This window comes from Varroa jacobsoni, unplaced genomic scaffold (genome assembly GCF_002532875.2).
Source record: "Varroa jacobsoni isolate VJ856 unplaced genomic scaffold, vjacob_1.0 scaffold_921, whole genome shotgun sequence".
Classification (NCBI taxonomy): domain Eukaryota; kingdom Metazoa; phylum Arthropoda; class Arachnida; order Mesostigmata; family Varroidae; genus Varroa; species Varroa jacobsoni.
Genome location: NW_019213823.1, coordinates 198,062 through 219,063, shown reverse-complemented (window position 1 = coordinate 219,063; position 21,002 = coordinate 198,062). Strand labels below are relative to the sequence as shown.

General features: G+C 39.2%; 1 long non-coding RNA gene across 1 annotated transcript; it reads right to left on the bottom strand.

Moving 5' to 3' along the window:
* Positions 1 to 3,468: 3,468 nt before the first annotated feature.
* Positions 3,469 to 11,381, bottom strand: LOC147752878 (uncharacterized). Its single transcript, XR_015312874.1, has 2 exons — positions 10,717 to 11,381; positions 3,469 to 8,477 (listed from the first exon to the last, which is right to left on the bottom strand). It is a non-coding gene; the product is annotated as an uncharacterized LOC147752878 (long non-coding RNA).
* Positions 11,382 to 21,002: the final 9,621 nt, after the last annotated feature.

The window sequence follows — 21,002 nt, the reverse complement described above, 5'->3', positions numbered from 1 at the left end:
CGATACACAACAGACCCTATTCCGTTCGTTCCCCCTAGGCTGGGAATGTTTACTAAACAAGGTGCTTGGACTGCAATTTCTTTACTTCTCAAAGCTACAATGACGACCAAGACAAAGCCTGCTGAGAGAAAGGGTTTCGTTCATGAGTGAACGGCGATGCCGTGTTAGGCCTGTCGTTTTTCCGGACTAATGAAGTGAGCTGTTGAAGGCAAGCAATGTCATCGACAGACTGGATCTATTCGATAGCTGTATTTTCCCTTTACATGATTTTAGCAGACGAGTTTCAGCCAATGGATTTCATCGAATAACTTTTCTATATCGAACTAGGTTATTCGAGTGAAGAAGGCAACCTTTCGCAACGTCCCCCTTCGAAATTAAGCAGAGCTGTAAGAGATTATCACGTACAACGGGATCAGTTATTATAAGCATCGACTTATATGTACGATGTGTAAGTAATGTGTGCACATTATGCTGGAACGATTTACGAAGTTCAGTCATCGATCGTATGTTCTAACAATAAAGATTGCCCTTGTAGTTTTAAAGATCTATCCGCTATGACTGCTGCACCAACTGCCAGCGATGATAAACGCGTTAGGGACCGTGTGATTGGAGGGTTGCTGTCACCGCGTTAGTGCCAAATACATATTTTACACCTTTTATCACTCTTACCGCTCGAAGTACCACGCTTGAGGTCTCTATGGCTTGCTCATATAATCCACAAAATGGCCAAGGGCTGTGTTTCTTTATTCTGTGTGTATTTAGTGTTCATATGACAGATTCAGGAATGACTCGTGCGATAGATGTTTACCCAAACCCGCCTTGTGTGAATTCGCAGACTAAACGCGACGCGGCTATTAAAAGAGTTCAGATGAACGTGTATCATTCTGAACTCTTGAGACTTACGCCTTTAGGCCTTGTGGTGCAGTTAGTTTCATTCTTTTGAAACAGTTATTATACAATAAGATACTAGACATATAGGATCTTTGTGGAAAACTTGACATTGAACTTGAACTTTCAATGATTAGTTGAGAAGTGATAGTTTGCCAATTTTATAAATTTGACCCGACATCATTAACGGCGTCTTAAATCACCCTAACTCAGACAACGAAAAAGTAGTTTATGAAGCTGATGCTGCATACCAGTACGTTCGACTCACGATACACCTAATACAATATATAATGATAATAACAACAATATTAACGATATAATTAACTTGAAAAAATCACACTGTTTTGTTTTTATCTAGTAATTTTATTGCTGCAACGATAGAAGTTCGGTCGCCTAGTGCGAACACAAGTATTACTTTTACCAGTTAGATTTTTTTATAATCCTATTCGAAGGATATGATACAGGATGTCATACATACCATTTGGCATGCAAGTTGTCCACAAATGTTAACTTGACAAAGAAATTATGATTCACACCAAAAAACTGACAAATAGTAATCAAAATGATCCTTTGATAATCTGTCCTATGGCCAGCTGGCTGCAAAGTTTAAAAGCCTGAGGGAACCGCGTAGAGATGAAGGATTTTACAGAAAAATACCTTGCATTTTGGTTAGGTCAGTGACTACGATACCGGCACCGGACTACTATCCTTTGCAAGCAGATAGGTCATTCTAATGTTACTTAGAGTTTTATTCAGTTTCATTACTTAAATATAGTGTGCTGGCCTCTTATGATATATCTTTTCTATCAGGAAGTGCGAGCCATTTGCAGTGTATTGATTCACTCAAGCTTAATTTTCCACCTTTCGTTTAGGCGGAGTTATCCTATCGCTGTCCTTTGATCAAATAGGTGGCGCATTTATTAAGGCTGGACGGCTGGAGGCTAGATTGCTTTTGTATAGACCTTGTAATTCTGACAACAAGTTAGAAGGTACCTGCGTTTAGTACTACTAGGTGGATACTGAATGGAACGTTGCTGCTTCTCCTAGAAAGAAATTCTATCTGTAGGTTGACTGTTTCCAATCTAGCTTTTAGGCTGCTTCCCGTAGATCCCAAAGGCGTTTACAAGGTGTTCACATTTTCTCTGCTGGTCATGTTACATTTTCTCTCTCCATTCTGTTTTGTCGTGCTCGACCAAGCTATCCCTTCGTACACTTCTACGGGCCCGCCATATTCCTTATATATGGACTCGGAATTGTCTCGAAATGCCTTTCGTTGCTGTTTGCCTCGCAATGCTGATTGTTCAGCCGCTTCTACTTAGGATTCCTAGGGGAAAACGGCAGCCTCCGCCGACCGCCAACGACTAACGTTGTAGTAAAATAGTAGTGAAAAAAAAAAAAAAGCTTTTACTGTAGGCAAGTGCGATGACGTTAGAAATGATAGAGCGGAAAGGTGTTCGACTTTTCGCTTTTGAGGAGGTTGGGGCTGTCGAAACCTTCACCGCAATAAGTTGCTGTTGTTGTTTCAACATGTACGTATTGTCAGTTCAATTAGTTCTAGCAGGTAGACAGGCTGACGATTCAATTGTTATTGCAAAGTACAATTTGACTCGGTAAAATAAGGTTTAAAACAGTTTTTCGCAGCCTGTTGCAATCAATATTGCGACTTTGTTATTATATAACATTTCGTATTCAAGTATTCGGCACAGTAAGTTAAGCTTTTCTTTTAGAACATCGTATATATTTCGGGGTGACCTAGTCATCTAGGTATGACCATTCTACGATGGAAAAAAAAACATGATATTTATGTTTTTTGTGATATGCTGTATGGAAGTTGGCCTACGACGGTGCTAAGCGGTTCTGTCACCTTTGGGTAAGAAATTTATCAGGAGACCTCATGCCGTCCGGTCTATCTAGGGAACCGTCGATTGATCGCAGGAAGACGTTTTTTCATTCGTATTTTTTTATTGTATATAATTTTCATAGATTATCCTTACCTATTAGGTTTGATGCACAATTTATCAAGATTGCGATAATCCATTACGTAATAGAATATTTTTCAATTTAAATCTTTGAAATTCCTTTAATCTTGATACTTTACTTTTTATAAATTCATATGATGATATCGTCATATAAAAACTTAATATTTATCAATACTAAGATAATATTCATATTAGGAATTTTCAGTATCCATCCGCGATTGATTTTTCAAATGTTTATAAATCTATAGATTTATAATCATTATTTTTTTTATCATAGATAAATAATGCAAATGAAATTCCCGTTTGTTTTGTACAACAACAATGATAGTCCTTTAACTAAACATGTCGGCGTTAAAATCGTGATGATACATTTAAAGTTCAAAGCTCAAATAAAGATTTACGTTTAATAAATAAATACGTTTAACGAGAGGAACATTATCTATTAGGGTGAAGATTTTAGCTATGTTTTAGAAGCACATATTGAAGATTCTTGTGTCGGCCATTCTAAATTACATTCCGTCCAAAAATGATCGTTTAGTTAAGGTATATTGGCTGCTGAGCTGAAAAGTAGATGAATCCATTTAGAAATTAAAACTATGACTTCTTTCCATTTTTTTAATGAAGATACTTTTATAGAGACTACGTCAATGCAGAATCCAAGAAGAAACTGACTATAATAATTAAATTTTATAGATCTAGTGTTATTAGGGTATTTATATTGTAATTAGTGGCCAAATTGGTGGATGGTCTTTGTGTACGGCCTAAGATTGTCCGCTAAGGAAAATACATAAGAACAATAGCTACCAAACGAATTTTCACGCTTGACGAATATGGCGACAATAGAATACAGCTGCGGGAAGGAAGCTGCTGCTGCTGCTGCTGCCGTCGCCTTTGGGAACTTCATGTACCTCAAGCTAGCTTCCTTTGCTCATCGGAAAGAAAGCCTGTGATAATCGTTCAGGGACAGCAAGTAATGCCGCCTCACACAAAAAGCTACCTGGATGCACGCACAATAGGATGGACGTTTGGGGAGACCTGGACACTCCGTCCAGAGCAATTAATATCATTGGCTCTATAGCCAGGATGATATCTTGCATTCGTTTTGCTATAACCTATTGCAGCCTCATAGCTTTATCTGCGGTGTTTGGATATCAACGTTGGCACCGGCGCTATTGTACAGTGGATGCAAGCAATGCTATCGAGAACGTACGGGGTATGTCCGGCGATTGCGGCCTTTGTGATTTCCCCCTTCTGGCCTCACAGATCGTACGTTCGCAGAAATCAATAGTTTTCTTCGTTCAGTATCGTTGTATAGGTGCTACTTTTTACTATTGCTAGTTGCATGATATGTTATATGTCATTTAGAAGAAACCCTATTCACAATATCGACAGCTGTAGGCAGTCAAATATTTTTCGTCGCAAGTGAACTTTTGCTACGACAAACTGTTACGCTTCTATCAGTACATACTCAGAAGTACGTACATTGAATACGGTACATACTCAGAACGGTGGAACAGTACTGAATAATTTCAGTCTCGCATTACCCATACTTAGAAAAATTAGTGAGATTGGTTAATTTTTTTTAACGTAAAATTTAAAGCAGCTTTCTTTTTCGACGGTGCTTATTTATACTTGGCGTACATGAAATTAACTTTGCTACCTAAGAACCTACGTAAAATATATGGAAGTGTAAGAACAAGCATATTCATTGTTTGGCGCAACTGATTAAATGTGGACGAGAGGAGTAGTTGAATTAAATATCTTAAAACAATAGGCATTTCTTAATTAGTTCATTCAGCATCGTTAGCTTAATTAATCAGGGCAGATATGGGGCTTGACATGACTGAATTTTACATAAACAAATCTTGCAAGATAGGACACCTGATCAGACTGTCCTCCTTAGGCATAGTTTTTACATTAGCTCATATGAGTGCTCATTCGAAGCAGCGTACAAACTGGATAGAAGGTTTCGCGTAGTGCCGATGATATTTATGAGATGAGCTTTGAAAAATGTAGAATTCCTGATTCGTCTCAAGGCCGTTCTGGTCCGTTTTGAGTCAGGGGATAAATGTTTTGCGTTTTTCAAAAAAGCCAATTGCTCAACGCGGAACTAAATAGTTGTTTCAATTAGGCAACTAGGACATGTCGGCCTGGCCTATTAAATGGATACGAAACGCGTTTTCGAGAAACGATAATCGATATGTAACGTAATAATATCGGATAGTTGTAGAAGACAAGCTTTACCAATATGTGTATTAAGATCACAAACAACTTGTTTGCATACGCTTATATAATTCTATAGCAAACATATTCTGCTACATAAAATTCGTTTTCATAAATTTCTAATTATAATAATAATAATAATAACGAAACGATGTTTCCTCAAACGCAGCTGTCCCGAAAGAGCGTGCACGTTCCTTTTTACATGTGATGCTAGTATAAAAGGTAAGACAGAAAAGCCACCATTGACTGACCATTTGCTGGCAAAAGTAGTTATCTAAACAACAGTCCAGAGTTTGCCGAAAGAAAGACCGGTTAGGCAAGGATATCGGCTTGGTACTGGAAGTATATTTTGCTTTCAATTCCACTAAGCCATTCAACTCAAGGTGAACAAATCGAAATGGACCTGCATGTTATTGAAAGTGCGTGGAGGCACACCGAAAGCTTCTCTGGGTTTTAGCCATTTTTCTACTTGTCATCAGCATGTGAGAGGCTTTCCCTATGGCTCTCGAATTTTTCTTATCAAATTGTATGTCTGACGGTACCGAACTAGCTAAATAATGTTATATCAACAACATTTTTTTATCAGTTCATTTTACAGCGGAGCTAACTTTATTTATTAAGCGTTGGCTTGTGTTGGATAGAAGCTGGACCAGAACAAGGAGGGGAGTACTTTGCACTAATCAACATCGGACATTTTCATCGTTTACTAGTTGAAATATATGATGCTATAGAATATCGTGTTCGACATAGTGGCGATAAAACGTGTAACGCTACTCTTTAATATTACCGATTAGGCAATTATAAGGTTGAGTGAATAAAGCTTGCTAACGTTAAAAACGATCGAGATAAGCCTTAAATCTACATCTTTCTTTTCCTTAGTGAAAACTTGCGCTCCTGCGCTGCTAAATTATCTCTAGCGCAAAACTGCAGTTAATAAACTTTCGTCACCTATTTCTTCTCAAGTTTTCCCTTCTGAAACATCTGTATTGGCGTCGCTTTTGTACGTGCCTCTTAGTCACAAGCAAACGTTCGGATACACGATAAAGGTCGACACACAACGAGTACGATCAGGGATATTGCCGCCGAATGTTTGCATTAGCTAGACCCCTGAAACGCGCATTTCTTTATTGAGTTTTCTGATTGGGTCAACCTACGCTAGTCCTCGTGGAAAAACCCGAGCGGGCCTTAAATCAATCGGCTACTGCTGCTAAAGCCCCGATTGCCTCTACCGGACCGCTCTACATGACAGTTACTACTACCGCTACAACTGCAACGATTGCTAGGACAATACTGCCATACAACTATCGTCCAACTCGAATTTGCCAAATAAATCATGTTTGTGACAGGATACGTTTTGCATGGCACTCTTTGTCCCGCTATTATAGATCGACTACAGCAGTCAACAGCAAGTGCTCTAAAAGTATCTTTGTAGACGTCCAGGGTATCACTGTGGCTAGGTACTCCCCAATGGGAGGTCGTCAGGACGAACGCGCACAGTCTGTACGTTTTGAATTTTTCCTTTTACACTTTTAATCAACTGTCGCCGCTACGCCCCAGATACGATATAGACAGAAGCATTTCATGTTGACGCGCACACAGATAGTTCCACAGGAACGTACTCACTAGATAAATGTTCTTACATGTATTGAGATATATATACACCAGGATTAAGGAGGGTGTAACTGCTCTACGAACCTCTAGAGAGAACAAGCTGCTAGAAAATTTACCATTGCTAGTTCGTTTTTAACGATTCGTAACACCGTCTTCTAAATAGATGTATCAAAATGACGAGTAATCCTGCCCGTTCATCATTCTTACAGGTGAATCACAGATAAATAGTTGCTGATTGCGGTGTTATTCTATTCTGAAGTCTACAAGAAAAGGCGCAAGTGGCCTCACTAGAATCTGACCGGGACAGACCTATTAACTGGTTAGGCATATACATATATGCTTAATAAAGTGACAACGAAAATGGCACGTTTTGACAATTATTTCGTTAACGCAATTAATATAGATCAATTGTATTTTTGCCTCGATTGTATCAATTGTAAGCCTGACACGCAATGGGCTCACCGATAAAAATTCGTCCATATAAATGAGGTGTGCGGTAATCTGCTTGTTTACCTGGATAGAAAAAAAATAAGATAATTTACTTTAAAAAAAAAACCCATTCGCTGCTAGAAATTTCGGAAGTAGATGTATAAACAAACATTAATATAAAATTATAATAGGAGCCACTTAGATACGAGAATAGAATAATTAATGAGGCATGCAACAACATTGGAAAATACCGATATTTCTCTTTTGCAGAAGAGAGCGATAGAATAATATAATATTTGCTAACAATTCCCGCGAAGCGAACGGGTAGGGAACCCGCCGGCTTTATATCGAGGAGACTGCTGAATGTTATTAACTATGCGCTAAGAGGAGTCAATAAAATTAGAATAATAGGCTTATTGGGGGATGACAATGAGTATACTTCAGTATACGCAATACATAATAGGCACAACCGTGCGTAGGAGTACGGCAATTTTTACAAGAACGATACCTGGGGAAGCCTGGCGATCATGGAAAAACTTGCCATAGCTATAGTTGTTTGCCTACCAGACGCAACTTTGTGAGAACTCTCTAAGAACAATCTGACCTGCATATCGGAAGTCCTTGAAGGCATGTGGACTTAAATTAAAATCATAAGCCCATGCATTTCGGTGATAATCAGCATGAAAAATAGGTCAAACGAGCCATGTAACTTGTACTTTTTAGAAAACATCTACAGCTGTCTAATAATATGACGTATTGCCCTCAATTAATAGTTGAGTATCATGTTTACATGTTAAGTAAATAAAGTTAGAGCTCGAGCTTAATAATAATGTTTGATGTTAAAGGCGTCCGGTCCTATCCAGGCTGTATGCCTTGCGGTACACTAATATATATGATGTGTAGGTAGTAAAAATGAAAAAAAGATAAATATATAGAAGCAAAGAACTTTCATTGGGGCTATAACTTTTCCAGTCATATTGTAATAATGCTAAAAAAGGATCTGCGCGTATGACTGTTATACGAGTGATGCTATCTCTCTATGCGATGTATACGTTTTGTTGGTGAGCGCCTTCCCCCCTTTAATCGCCCACTGCATCCGGCTGGACTGGATGATGCCTTTTTCATCGCCATAAGAACGAAGCAGCAGCAAAACGGACCGCCACTCAAGTGCAAGCATGCGTGACATCGACGGTGTTACGCATGCTGGCCATACACCGGACCGACCACCTTCTCCGCGGCGCCCGACGGTCTGACGCGCGCCTGATGAGCCTGCGTAAACTGCAGTAGGACCAGGGAAAACGCAGTACCGTATAAGACGGCGCTGTCTCGGCTCGGCAGATGCATTGCCTGTTGAAATAGTTCGTGAATTTTTTTTAGCAAAACGAGAATTGGACAAAGAGAGAAAAGGCGAGAGGGGATAGTATACCACTAAAAACCTACCATGATTAATGTATAAATATATATGTATGTACATATAAATATATATATTGTGTTTTACTGATTCAATTTTTATTCGGGAGCGAAAATGAACAGGCCAGCGTGTGGGTATGTATTTATATGATGAATTTGTGGCGGGAATTATGGTCTGTATACGATCTCATAGTGGCAGGACGAAGGCAACGAACTGCATCGCCTTGGTGCATCTATAAAGAGCCTTTAGCCTCACATGATTCTGTAATGTAAAGAAAGCCGATGCTAGCGATACATTTGAAGCTACTTGAGTTTTACAACGCTGTACATTGTATAAAGAAAAAAAACCGTGTTACCCGATATATCATCAAAGAGATAGTACAAGACAACCCGGCCTGTAAATGAACGTTGGAAGCTAGAGAGTGGCCTATATTAAATGTTTTAATAGCGCTACTGACCGGATAAGGGACGAATCTTAACATAAGGTTTTGAGTGATTGCGGCATTATGCTTTTAACGCAAGAGCAAAACAGAATGGGTCTTTCAAAGGAAAAGGCGTCTGGGTCATTATGTAGGAAGCCGAGTTGACTTTTACACAGAAAACTGGTTCGTGCGGACTAAAATTGGGGTACTGACAAAACGAATCCGTGAATGACGTAAAAACGTGTCCGTCCAACGGATAAAGCCGCTTCACCGAAAAGTAGTTCCATCAGTGAACTTTTATCGGGTTTATTACGACTTGGAAAACTTTTACAACAATAATATCGTGAAGATAAAAACCGAAAAGCAAAAGTTAGCTCTTCATTTATTGCAGTATTGTATTGTCATTTTGATCTATTGATCTTGGTCACCTATGCTACAAAAAGTTTAAAAGCTATTATGTTAGCATTTCATAATGTATCTAAATGAAATGTTTTTAAGTCGAAATGGGGGTACCGTCTTCAATCCTATAATTAATTACTACCTAAATGCTGTCGCGGCCAGAAGCATAAATAATTAAATAGTTAATTTGCAACCAAGCTCCCGGTTATGGCTTAAGCTCTTGTTCAGACACATATATCCTTTGTGGGAAGGAAGCTGGCGATTCTATTAGGAATTGGGAATTGCAGTGTATTTTTGGCCTGGCCGTCGTTAAGGCAGAGCATCTTAAATTGCCACGATGTGTCCTTAAAAAGAGGTTAATAAGCGTAATAAAAAGACTATGATATATACTGATTGCGCCTGAACCAGTTCTAGGCCTAAAATTCACCAGCTTGAAGCAAACAGAGTATATTCAAAGAAAAGGAACAAGCACAGGGAAATTATTTGATCGAATAATATCCGGCTTCTTTATATGCGATTAGAATAACACTTCGTAATCGTGATTTTATCCAATTTTGATGTGAACATCGTTGGGTTCGATCATAACTTAACACCGCAAGTTGGTCAGCATTTTTCACCCTTGACCCATATGTAGATGCTCGGGTCCCTATTAGTCCTTATCACGGTTAGACATCGTAACTCATTCGACTGTATAATAATTATTCAGGAAATTCTCAAAGATGGTTGTAAGTCCATGTTCCAACTCAAGCTTAGTAATGCGGACAATAGTGCCAATAGCTTTCGCACTATCACACCGGCGTACAAGGCAGGTTTTGCTAATATTTGTTTTCAGTGCAGAGCTAGTAATTTTTGAAGTGAACGTACCATTGTTCTTGAGGCCGTCCTCCGAGACGGCACTATTGTAAATAATAGCTTTTTATGTGTGGAGTACGTACAGGTGGTTCCATGCAATCTTTCTTAATTAGCGTGTGCTACACGGTTCCGTTTTGCTGTGAATACGTCCCGTTTGAGTATTTAAGGGTATCATCTCCCGTGGTAAAAGGAGCCGACCTGACATATATATATATATATGGGTAGAATGATGCTTAGAATAAATAACCCAATTAAAGGAGAATAAATCTAACTTTGCTCGGCCTGTTTCTTTCATTTAGAAATACAATAATATCGTTTGTTTCAGAACTTTGTAATGAACGACCTGAAGAACGTAGCTCGCAAAGCATATTAGCTGATTCATAGATATTTACACGGCTGCCATTATTATTGTTTACTTCTTCACATTAAACCATACATTTTTTTTACCGTGCTGTACATTACAGTCTGTGAATTTTTACATGCATAGCCAAATAAATGCTTACGTTAAACGTATCCAAACTGGACTTCTTAAACTCGGCTTCTCATTGTTCACTGTCATCCTGCGACAGTAGCTAAAAAGGCCAATCGCCTCTTTCTAAACGGGATGAGCATTTTTCGAACCAGTTCCTCCTTTTGCTTGTTATTTCCCAACGAGAAAAACAATATAACATTTCACTATTGGACTCACATACGTTCTGCTGCTTCGTTTGCGTTAATACGTTTATGGTCGCTTGCCAACTTTTCTCCTTCTTTCCGCAGAATCTGGTTTCCTTTTTCAAAACTATCCTCAGCTTTGTTTTAACGACAATGTTACTCCAAGTAGCAACGCCACTATGCGTATAACAGACTGACGGAGCCGCTTCTTAGCCCGCAATTCCGCTATTCTCTAAATAGGTTTCTGTCGTCTATCCCGAACCGCGGAGGGGTGGGCTGGCCTAATGGAAGTGGTAGTGGCATCTCGAGCCTCGGCATCACCTCCGTATAAGGGTTTGGCTTGGTGTCTATAAGGCTTATCAACGGCTTTGAGAAAACTCGAAAGTCTGATTGATCCTGTGAAAGTAGAAGCAGTGGTAGCAGCAATCATAGCAAGGATTGAATGAGTCTTTATGATTGCTTTGATCATTCTTCGTCCTTTTGAATTTTGGAAGGAGTATAGAAGGCGCGTGGCTTGCGGTTGATATTCGAAGAATTGTGGGAACCTAAAAAAGAAGGCCGAAAATAAAAACGGTATTTAGCGAAATCACAGATCGACTTGGATGTAGAATACACTGACGTGTATGTACAACCATCTGCGCTTCTTGCTTGAAGTAGCGAGTGTAAATTGCAGGAATAAAGGGGCGTTCGGGAATGATTTTTTAGGTACGTCGAAAGTACTTTTTAAGAGAATTTTTATAATGCAGGTAGGGAATTCAGACTGCCTTTTCCCTTGCTGGGCGCTCCTTGTAACAGTTATCTTTGTTCGAAAAAGCTCTCGGTTACCTCACCACCTACCTACCAGGATCGACGCGAAATTGTGATCCACTTACTCGAGTTTCATCGAGCACTTCGAAGCATACGAAGAAAGGCTCGAGCATATTAATCTAGACGCTAGATTAACAAAGAGAGAGACTTATGGTAAATAGAGTCTCCAAAACTGTACAGTGGCAAGGTGTTTGCCTAACCTTGGAGGCACATGTGGGGGTCTACGTGCAAAATTTGATGTATGCACGCTTTGTTTCATGCTGTAAGCTATATGCTTAAGACAACGCTTAAATATCGTATCGGGCGTAGATCTTTACTAGATCAAGTAAACAATACAATGGCGACTGAAATGATCTAAAACTGCTCGTACAACGTTATTTGGACCGTACTTGGGAACTTCTGCCAGGAGTTTCCAAGTACGGTCACACAGTCTGTCTTTTCGCACCGCGCTGAAGTTTTTTTTCGCCCGGATTCTGTCGAGATTAAAGAGCTTGATCAGGTTTTTGATAAAAAGCGTTATTCTATCAGTCTCCCACGTGCGCGGCCATGATAAATCAGTCCTCGGCAATGAGATATTTTCCAATTACATGTGTAGTATGCGGCCATGGGTGCGATCGTCAGGTTAAAAAAACGAGCCGCTGTATGAAGGGACAGACCCCAAGGGTTGAAACTATTGCTGATATCTCTATAGCTTTCTAAATTAATTTTTCAATATGTTAGTGTCATCTCTGAGGTGGTTGTCACGTGAGTGATAAAAACAGATAGGTTAATGATCCACGAAAGTTTACCCGTTTGCGTTTTAGTCTTAGTAGACTCCTAGTAGCTAGTAGACCTCATATTTATCTCTATATTTTTTCATATACCTAGCTAAGGTTATAGCAGTTTGTTAGAGAATAATTTAAATCTGCTGGGAAGTACCGGTGGTCCGTTTAAAGAATTTTCCAACAAACAGACGTCGGTCATCCTCGTGAGGAATAGTTAAAACAGAAAAATTACCTGATTTAAATCAGAAACTCTATAGTCACACTTTGTGCTGTTGTTTCGTTTTGATTAATATATATCGTCATCTTTTTGCAGTATTGATTGTACCAGTTCAAAGGTGTATTTTGTTATATTTGCGTCACAAAATTTATTGGAACTAGAAGGCTTGATCGTAGGTGAAGTATTGCTTTGAATTCGATATATATATATATCAGACATCCTTTTTGTTGCCAGTAGTATTCAAATATGAAACAGACTTGTTTTACATCACGTGCGAACTAAAAAACAAATTTTCTTGATCTGTGAAAAATATTTTTTTCATTCGATTGCCTAAGCGAAGACAGGCAGCCATTACAAATGGTTCTACTCATTTTTAGAATAACAGTATCTTAGAAGTTTTTCGTCAGGTTCATCTTAACAACCGTTCTATTTTTTGATATCTTCTCATTTCTGCGCTAATAATTTATGTAGTTCATGCGTATATCATCGCGCCATATCATGAATTGTATTAGTTAAGATTCTATTGTTTTTTTAAATAATGTTTATTGTTTACACAGGTTATTGTGTTATTTCTTTTATGCTCTTGCGCAAAACCGGCCATCCACACATCGGGGGTAAACATTTCTTAACTTATTCGTTTTCAAACTTTAAACCTGGAACTTGCACAAAGATCCAAATAATTCTACCTGCATGATAAGAGTAGATACAATCGAATTTATTCGGGTTCAAAAATAAACCTATAGTACCTTAAAATCGTACTACGCTTTACTATCGTCAGGCCGTTGTTTTCGCAGTTTATTGTCCGTGAAAAGGGCATAAGTTACTTGCAACTATGTCAACTAACTAATGAACGCGGAGTACCACAACTCAAAGTGTTAAACTTACTTTTTGAGAATATGCTCTACAAACACTATTATATTAATAATTTAAGTAAAGTTAAAGGCGACCTGCTTGGACTCGAATTTGAAGTTTGACGTATAGAACACGTTTATGGACGTTAATAGATGCATTTCTGTTAGACAAACATTGCAAACATTGCAATTAAATTTAACTTGTTCAGTACGAGAACGTAAGTTTACTTCATTTTGCTGGTCCCAACTAAGTCATTTTAAACAGTGGAAGTTGACTTGATTATAACAGATTTCCGACAAACAGCCAGATACGTTTCTCAACGCCGTTTTTTCCATGTCAGGAAACTTATTAATATTATCCAGCAGCGACATGGCCTTAAGCTAAGGGTATAGACAAATGCATGCGTTGTTGGAGAAACCGATTAAGCAAGCGCCGTTAAAGTTGCAGCTAGCAGTGGGCTCGGATCGAGTCTGGGAGGCTGACTTCCTGTCTCACCATCTCAAACTCCCTGTAGATATGTCTAGTCACTCGAGACGGTCCACACATTTTGAGCAGAGCGAGGTAATTCAACTCAACTCTGTTGTCGAGTGCTCTTCCATTCAGATGCCTGATGAATTTATCCCGACATGGCACCGTCTTAAGTAAGCTTAAACTGAGGCAAACAGGATCGTGCTGGGTAATCATTGAATGTTAATGACCATATGCTAAATAGATACCACAAAAAACGTTTATGTGTGTAAGACCAAACTGGAATGCTAGTTCACGTGTTTTTCCAGCCATACTAATATTTTGTATGTCGGGCAGCGGGTTTGCCTGATCCAATTCGCGTAAAAAGACTGTTTACTTTACGACCGGTATAACTTCGCGCTGGCTAAAGTAGTACGGAAGATAGAGCGGATTGAACAAACACTTTTGCTCTCTAGGCGAAACTTTTGTCTTTCCTATGAAGCGTAATAGTTAATTGGATTAATATTTTTACGCATGGTAAGGTTAATTGGAATGAAAAAGCAGGATAAATGCAACCGGGGATAGAGGTTATAACGCTGTTGCAGTGGAAGAACGGAAAGTACTATGGAATGGTAAAGGACAAGATCTCAGACTGGCGTGCACGGTCTAAAATCAACAACAAATGGAGTTTCTTCGAGTTTCTATTGGCAATTTCGAACTAAAGCTTTTGTTGTTTTAGTTAGAAATCGTTTACGAAATCATTACAACAAACTAACGAGAGCTATTTTACTAAGGAAAACCTACTTCATCACGGTGACCAATCACTGCCGAAATCACTGCTACACAAAAATTACGGGACCGCTAAGGACCAGCAATCGCTTAAATTTAGAATATACAATATTACTGTCACAAAATATTTGCCGCAGGATAGCAAAACTAATGCAACAGAGTCTCGAAAGAAACCGCAACGGAACATTGGCAAAAGTGATCGGAAAAATACCCTGAAAGTTTAGATATATTACGAATAATACAATAGTGGTACAAGACAATGAGACCGTGTCAGAATTGTGGAACGTAAAAATTAAAGAACAGGCTATTTAAAGCAAAAGTGAGCTGTTGCTAACAAATTTAATATACAAAAAAAATAGCATTACGCAGCAACAGAGCAGTGATAACTGGTCAGGGTAAGTGTCAAATCCATTCATCTGACGTATCCATATTGGGGTAAATTGATGAAATGAAAGAGGGACAGGTTAAATGGACCAGGATTATTGTAGCAAACCAATTGTCAGGCTGGGGGTCTTATTAAAGGGTCAAATAAGTTAAATTAATGACAGAATAGGGGGCGCAGCGAAGTGCGCTAGTTCGTCTAGTACGTATATAAATACATCTGAAATGGATAACTAAATTATTGCGGTAACGTGTACGTCTAAAGAACTAATTACGGCGGATTTTTGCAGGTGTCGATAGTTCAACATTAGCCAGAGTTTAAAAACGCTACTTTTAATCCCGTCTAACTATCGAGAAGTTCTAGCCCGTACCAAATGATAAAATTACACTAATGAACGTTTCTAATATCTAGAATTTTATCCAACGTTGTTAGTACGTGGAATTGAAGCTTTCTAGTACAAGTTAGTACGTATCTTTTTCGATTCAGCGTAATTGAAACTAACTTTTTGTTCATAATTAGCGATACATATTCCAAATATAGCTAACTACACGTAGAGTAAATGGAATTAGAATAAAGACAAGTTTATATAATCTGTATAAATCTGACGTGCCTATGCATCAAAGCCACAAAATTTTACGGATAATTTTACGTTTCAGAAGCAAACAGCAGGAATACTTTGCTTCTGACGCGAAGTGGCGCTTCTGCGTAAAAAACCAGTTATATCAAGTGTGCTGTGTATAAATTTACTACAACCAACAAAACCATTGGTACACGTTGAAGCTTTTAGAAAAGTTTATGACTAAAAGAAGTCAACAGCCTTTTTATTGGAGGACCATTCACCTGCTAATTGATTTGGGTCAAAAGCATGTAGACGCATAGACGTTCACCTAAAGTTAAGAAACCGCTTCAGTTTACCAATCTGGCTTGCCAAATGCCATAAACAATTCTGTGGAAAAGCTAACTTGTTACGTATTCAAAACGACCTCAGTCACTGGCGAGGCTGTCTCCTTCAATTGACGAACTCCTTGTCGGGGCTAAAGTCAATCAGTAAGCGGAAACGTCCAAGTGAAGTATTACGAATAATGCTGGTAGATTGTTTATGTGCCTTTAACAGAAGTCGGCCTAGAGCTTCGGAAATGGAATGCATGGGCTATTTGGTAACAAAATCAAGAAGAAGTAATTTTTCTGTGAGTAGTACGTCAAAGCAACAAAGGAACATCAATGATTAAAAAAAGGTATATCAGATGAAAGAGGGACAGGTTAAATGGACCAGAATTATTGTAGCAAACCAATTGTCAGGCTAGGGGTCTTATTAAAGGGTCAAATAAGTTAAATTAATGACAGAATAGGGGGCGCAGCGAAGTGCGCTAGTTCGTTTAAAAAAAAAAAAACGAAAGAAATCAGTATTCATCGGCTTGGCGTATGTGCAAGCGTAGCTAGTAAAGCAGTATTTACTAATACCTTACTAGTGAAACAAGAATCGTTCGTTCAATTAAAGACACCACAAATTCCCTTTCGTGCCATTCTAGATAAGCGACCAGATTGGCATCTGTCCTTTCATGCGGTATAACGGCTCTGATGAGTGTTTCAAACTGGGGCATTCCAGATCGGGTGCTTTCCGAACGACTATAGCGACAGTGTCATTCAGTCTGAGTGAAGAGCCCAATTGGTCAGTAAGCCCACTGCAGGGCCTTTAAAGAAATCGAGATCATCTTTACCGCTTTCTATGGTTAAAGGAAACATGGCTGTATGGAGCGCAATTTCATATCACGAATCATTGTCAAGGGGCAATGCAAAGTGCTTAGATGTGTGAGGTCGGAGTGATGCAGGACTGTTTTGCTTGACTATTCGAAGGACGTTAAATCCTACTTGGCCTGTTTTGCTCGTGGTCCTTGTCCGTATTGTTTCCTGCATCTACTTAATCATAGCAATTTCCGGGGATCTTTCTTATATAGGTACAAGAAGGATGCTATAAACAAGCTTTAAGGCTTGCATGAAGCTAAGCTTAGTATGATTTAGTTCCATGGGGGCTCTCGGAGCTTAATATTGATTTTGACCACTTGGAAGATCATAGCGCAGAGGCGCGTCGTTGGCATAGCGTGCGCGGCTTCAGTCGTAAGTAACACTGAGTCAGTAGCTTCGCTTTCTTTGTGAGCACCGATTTCAAGAAGGCCGAACGGCGTTGTTATCAACTCTAACTCTTGTTGAGTGAACATCTTGTTTAATAAAGTATCTCTTTGTTGAAAGGAACGTCTCCCATTACATTACATACAAGACTGCATTTTCCGCCGCCCAGCTGAAATTCAGACGTCATCTGAAAACCATTAACTTCTATTATATTATACAGTATAGATTTGAGAAAGCACTCGAAGCACCTTCGTCTAAGTACCGTGGTTAGAGCCCTGAAGCTATGTCATTGAGTAGATGGTTTGTTGCAATACACAACAGTGTCGAGTCGTATATGTCACAGTATTGAATATCATACCTAGAATCGATCTATATTGAGAAAAGTTTGCTAGGGCGTTACCACGTTCAGTAGACCATCGGGTACGAAAAGCACGTTATAGCTTTTGAGATTAAGTCGCCCGTGTAGAAGTTCAACGACTCAGATTTAAGGTTGACTTCGTTACTGATCTGGTTTGCCCCAAAAATCGCCCTGACGGAACGTACTGCGGCCTTGCAACCTCATAATTCTCATAACTAAGTCCTTTTAACGTGTTAAGAAAGCTTCGCATGGCAGCCTAAACATGGCTTCTCTAGCTAGGAGCTCTTTAGCAGGGGAAGTTTAACAGAGGATCAGGCCTAAAGTGGCATGTTGAGGCGCGTTTGTTTGAAGCGTATTTTCGTGTTTTTACTCTGTAAAGCTGTTTCGCCTGTGCGAAGAAGGCTACGAATTGAAGCAGATAGATTTTTATGCATAATTTTTAAACGCAGCTCACAGTTTACTTGGTATTGAAAGTGCGCGAATTGTCCGGTCGATAACAGGGAAAAACAGGGGTTGATATCCTATTATTCTACATGACCGCGGCCCGGCGGTTGCCCTCAGCTCTCATCGGCGGAACCGGGACTAGGGCACTGGTTAGGACGCGAAGGCACGTCCGTTTCTGCAAATTGTTTCTAAAACAAATACAGACGAGCGTTTTTTCCAAAGCTTAGTTGACTACTAATTTGTCAAAACGATAGCGGTAGTTTTAAAACCGATCTGACGGCCGTTGTAACAGGTTTCATCGTAGGGTTAAGATTAAGCTCGACTAACAGCTTGGGTCTCTGCATGTAGTTTTTTTTTTTCACTAGATTAACGAATTACTTTCCTGAGAAGGGGTCTACGAATAGACTCTTAGTAATAAAGGCATACGGTTTAGCTATTAAAACACAGCTTGAAGCCGCTGCAAAGTGTCGCGATCATCACGACTGTTAGAGCATTTTCCGGGAATTTAGTAGTATTTTTTCAGGTAAGGAACGCTCGGATTGAGGCTTTTGTGAATAGGGTTACTCTACCTTTAATTTAAACTTCTATAATATTACGGTGTCTCACTTAGAAACCCACTACGTGAGATTTTAAGGCGACAACCAAAAGTTAGTACGACTTGCTTTATCGGCAAAGTGATACTAAGAGGTTTCATGGACGAACTCTTACTACTACCAATACTCCGAAAATGGCCACTATTTCGGCTCTAGTATTTTCCAACATGTCCTATGCTAATCTTGCCCTTTACCCGAAATGTAAATACCCGCAGATGTACCTGTGTAGCATTTTTGACGTTTGTGGTTCTTCCGTATCCTGATTTGTCCGTTAGTTTCCCTAAGATATTATATCGTCATGACACCGTCCACCACTCGGATTGTTTGCTTGCATATAAATTACCTAATCGTTTGTAAAAATCGGCGTTGACGAGTGGGGTTAAAATGATTTTATCTTTACGGCTTACGGGTTGCTTGAATATCTGAGTAAATCAGCTTTTTTTAGAAGTCAGCCTATATGATCCTCAATTTTATTTCCTTTTGCGTATATAATGAAAGCGCAGAGCGAAGAGCAACGAACGGAATAACTATGTTCTACAACTCGCATTATATTTATCACTTAGGAACTTCAAAAAGACAGATCGCGCCTTTGTAATTTATCTTTAATATCAATCAGGTGCACTATGCGCTATCACTGGTTGTCATGAAAAGACAGTAATTATAACAATGACTTGCGATTTTGCGTTTGGAAAATCAAAGATGCCAACGTCTTCTCATAGTTTTAGCCAGTGGTGATATCGGTGGAGTAGTCAAAATTGTTTGACGCCCATGACGACTGCTTGTGGGGCAACGCAAATTCAGCAGTAGCTTTATATCGAAGATCTAATAGAAGCAAGGTACACCTAATAGAGAAAGCTCTGCCGTACGTTCACACGTGTATTTGCACACATTTTTTTAGATGTTAAACGGATTTATGGAGTAGCGTATAGAATGAAAATTCGATCTACCAGGGCCATGCTGCCACCAGAATAACTACAAAGGAGCTCCTATCAGGGAATCACCTTTGTCATTGCTGCTGGGGTCGTTATGGTTATATTAGTGCCCGCAAGCGACTAGGTCAACCCTTTCCCAGAACCCCATCTGTCTCCTGAGAGCTTTATAGCTTCTCGCTGGCTCCTGTCATCGTTGTTGAGGTTTGTAGCCGCCACTGGGGAAGACTGAGACCGATGTAGCTTTTCAGACAGAATGCACGCGGAACACAGTGACAAGGGCAGTCCAATTAAACCAACGAATACATCGAACGGTCTCCTAACAATGTCTGATTTATTTTGCTCAGTCCTTTTTTCTTTAGATTTTTCCTCAATATCTTTGCAAATGGAGGACTGTATTTATTTAGAATCTCTAAGGAAAACATACTAGAAGTTCTTTTCGACGTACTAAGTACTACAAACATCTAGAGGATACACGAACGGTGGTCAGAGGCCTCTGATCAGATATACAAAAGGAATGAAGTCTATTTGTAGTTTAGGTTTTGCAAACCTTTAAAGACTACTAGCTAGCGCTTATGACTTGCGCATAATCTGTAAAAAAACCATAGAAAATTTTACTTTCTGGAGCAATTTGGCCAATGTATTGCCATACTATCTGGCCTTGGATGCGATATTTATCTTTCAACTATTGACGGAACCTCCCACCCTCCAAACCCCTGACACTCTTCAAAGGCACCTCGGCACATATTGAACTTGGAATTGCGCTATATATCTATATAGGAGTCTCTTCTTAAGGCAGATCCTCATCGCAAAAGAACGAACGCCGCATTATTGAAGGCAAATGAACTATTATAGATTATTTAAAGTAAAACAAAAAATATGTATTGTTTTGTTGTCATGTTGAAAAACTATGTAGCTTATGAAGCACGATTTGGCTCCGTTCCATATAGTGTGCATCAAGTTTTTCATAAGCTTAATAAAACCAGTAGCAATAACGATGTTATTACTCATAAATTCTCTGAGGTTCCTTGCTAAAATTGATCATTTATTCATATTTTAATCACCAACTTCAAAAGATAATTTTGTAGCCATACTCCGCTCTGCACTCCTTCACTTCCAAAAATCCGTTTGTACTCGATAGCGGGTAAATCTTCTCGTACAGCTAGGGAATATCTTGTGCCACTTACTCACATGAATTTTGCATAAAATATATGAAAGTTGAAGTTTAGATGATAATTGAAGAGAATCAAGCGGGAGAAAGCTTATGTGTAGCTAGGGATGTAGGCTTACAACGTGCCCAAACCTTTGAAACCGTCTGTCTTCAGCTGCAAGAAGATCGATGGTCTGTCGGATACAGACGAGACTTCAAGCTATGACAAGAGGAACAACGAAAGAGAGCAGAAGAAAATAAGAGAGAAAAAAGAGG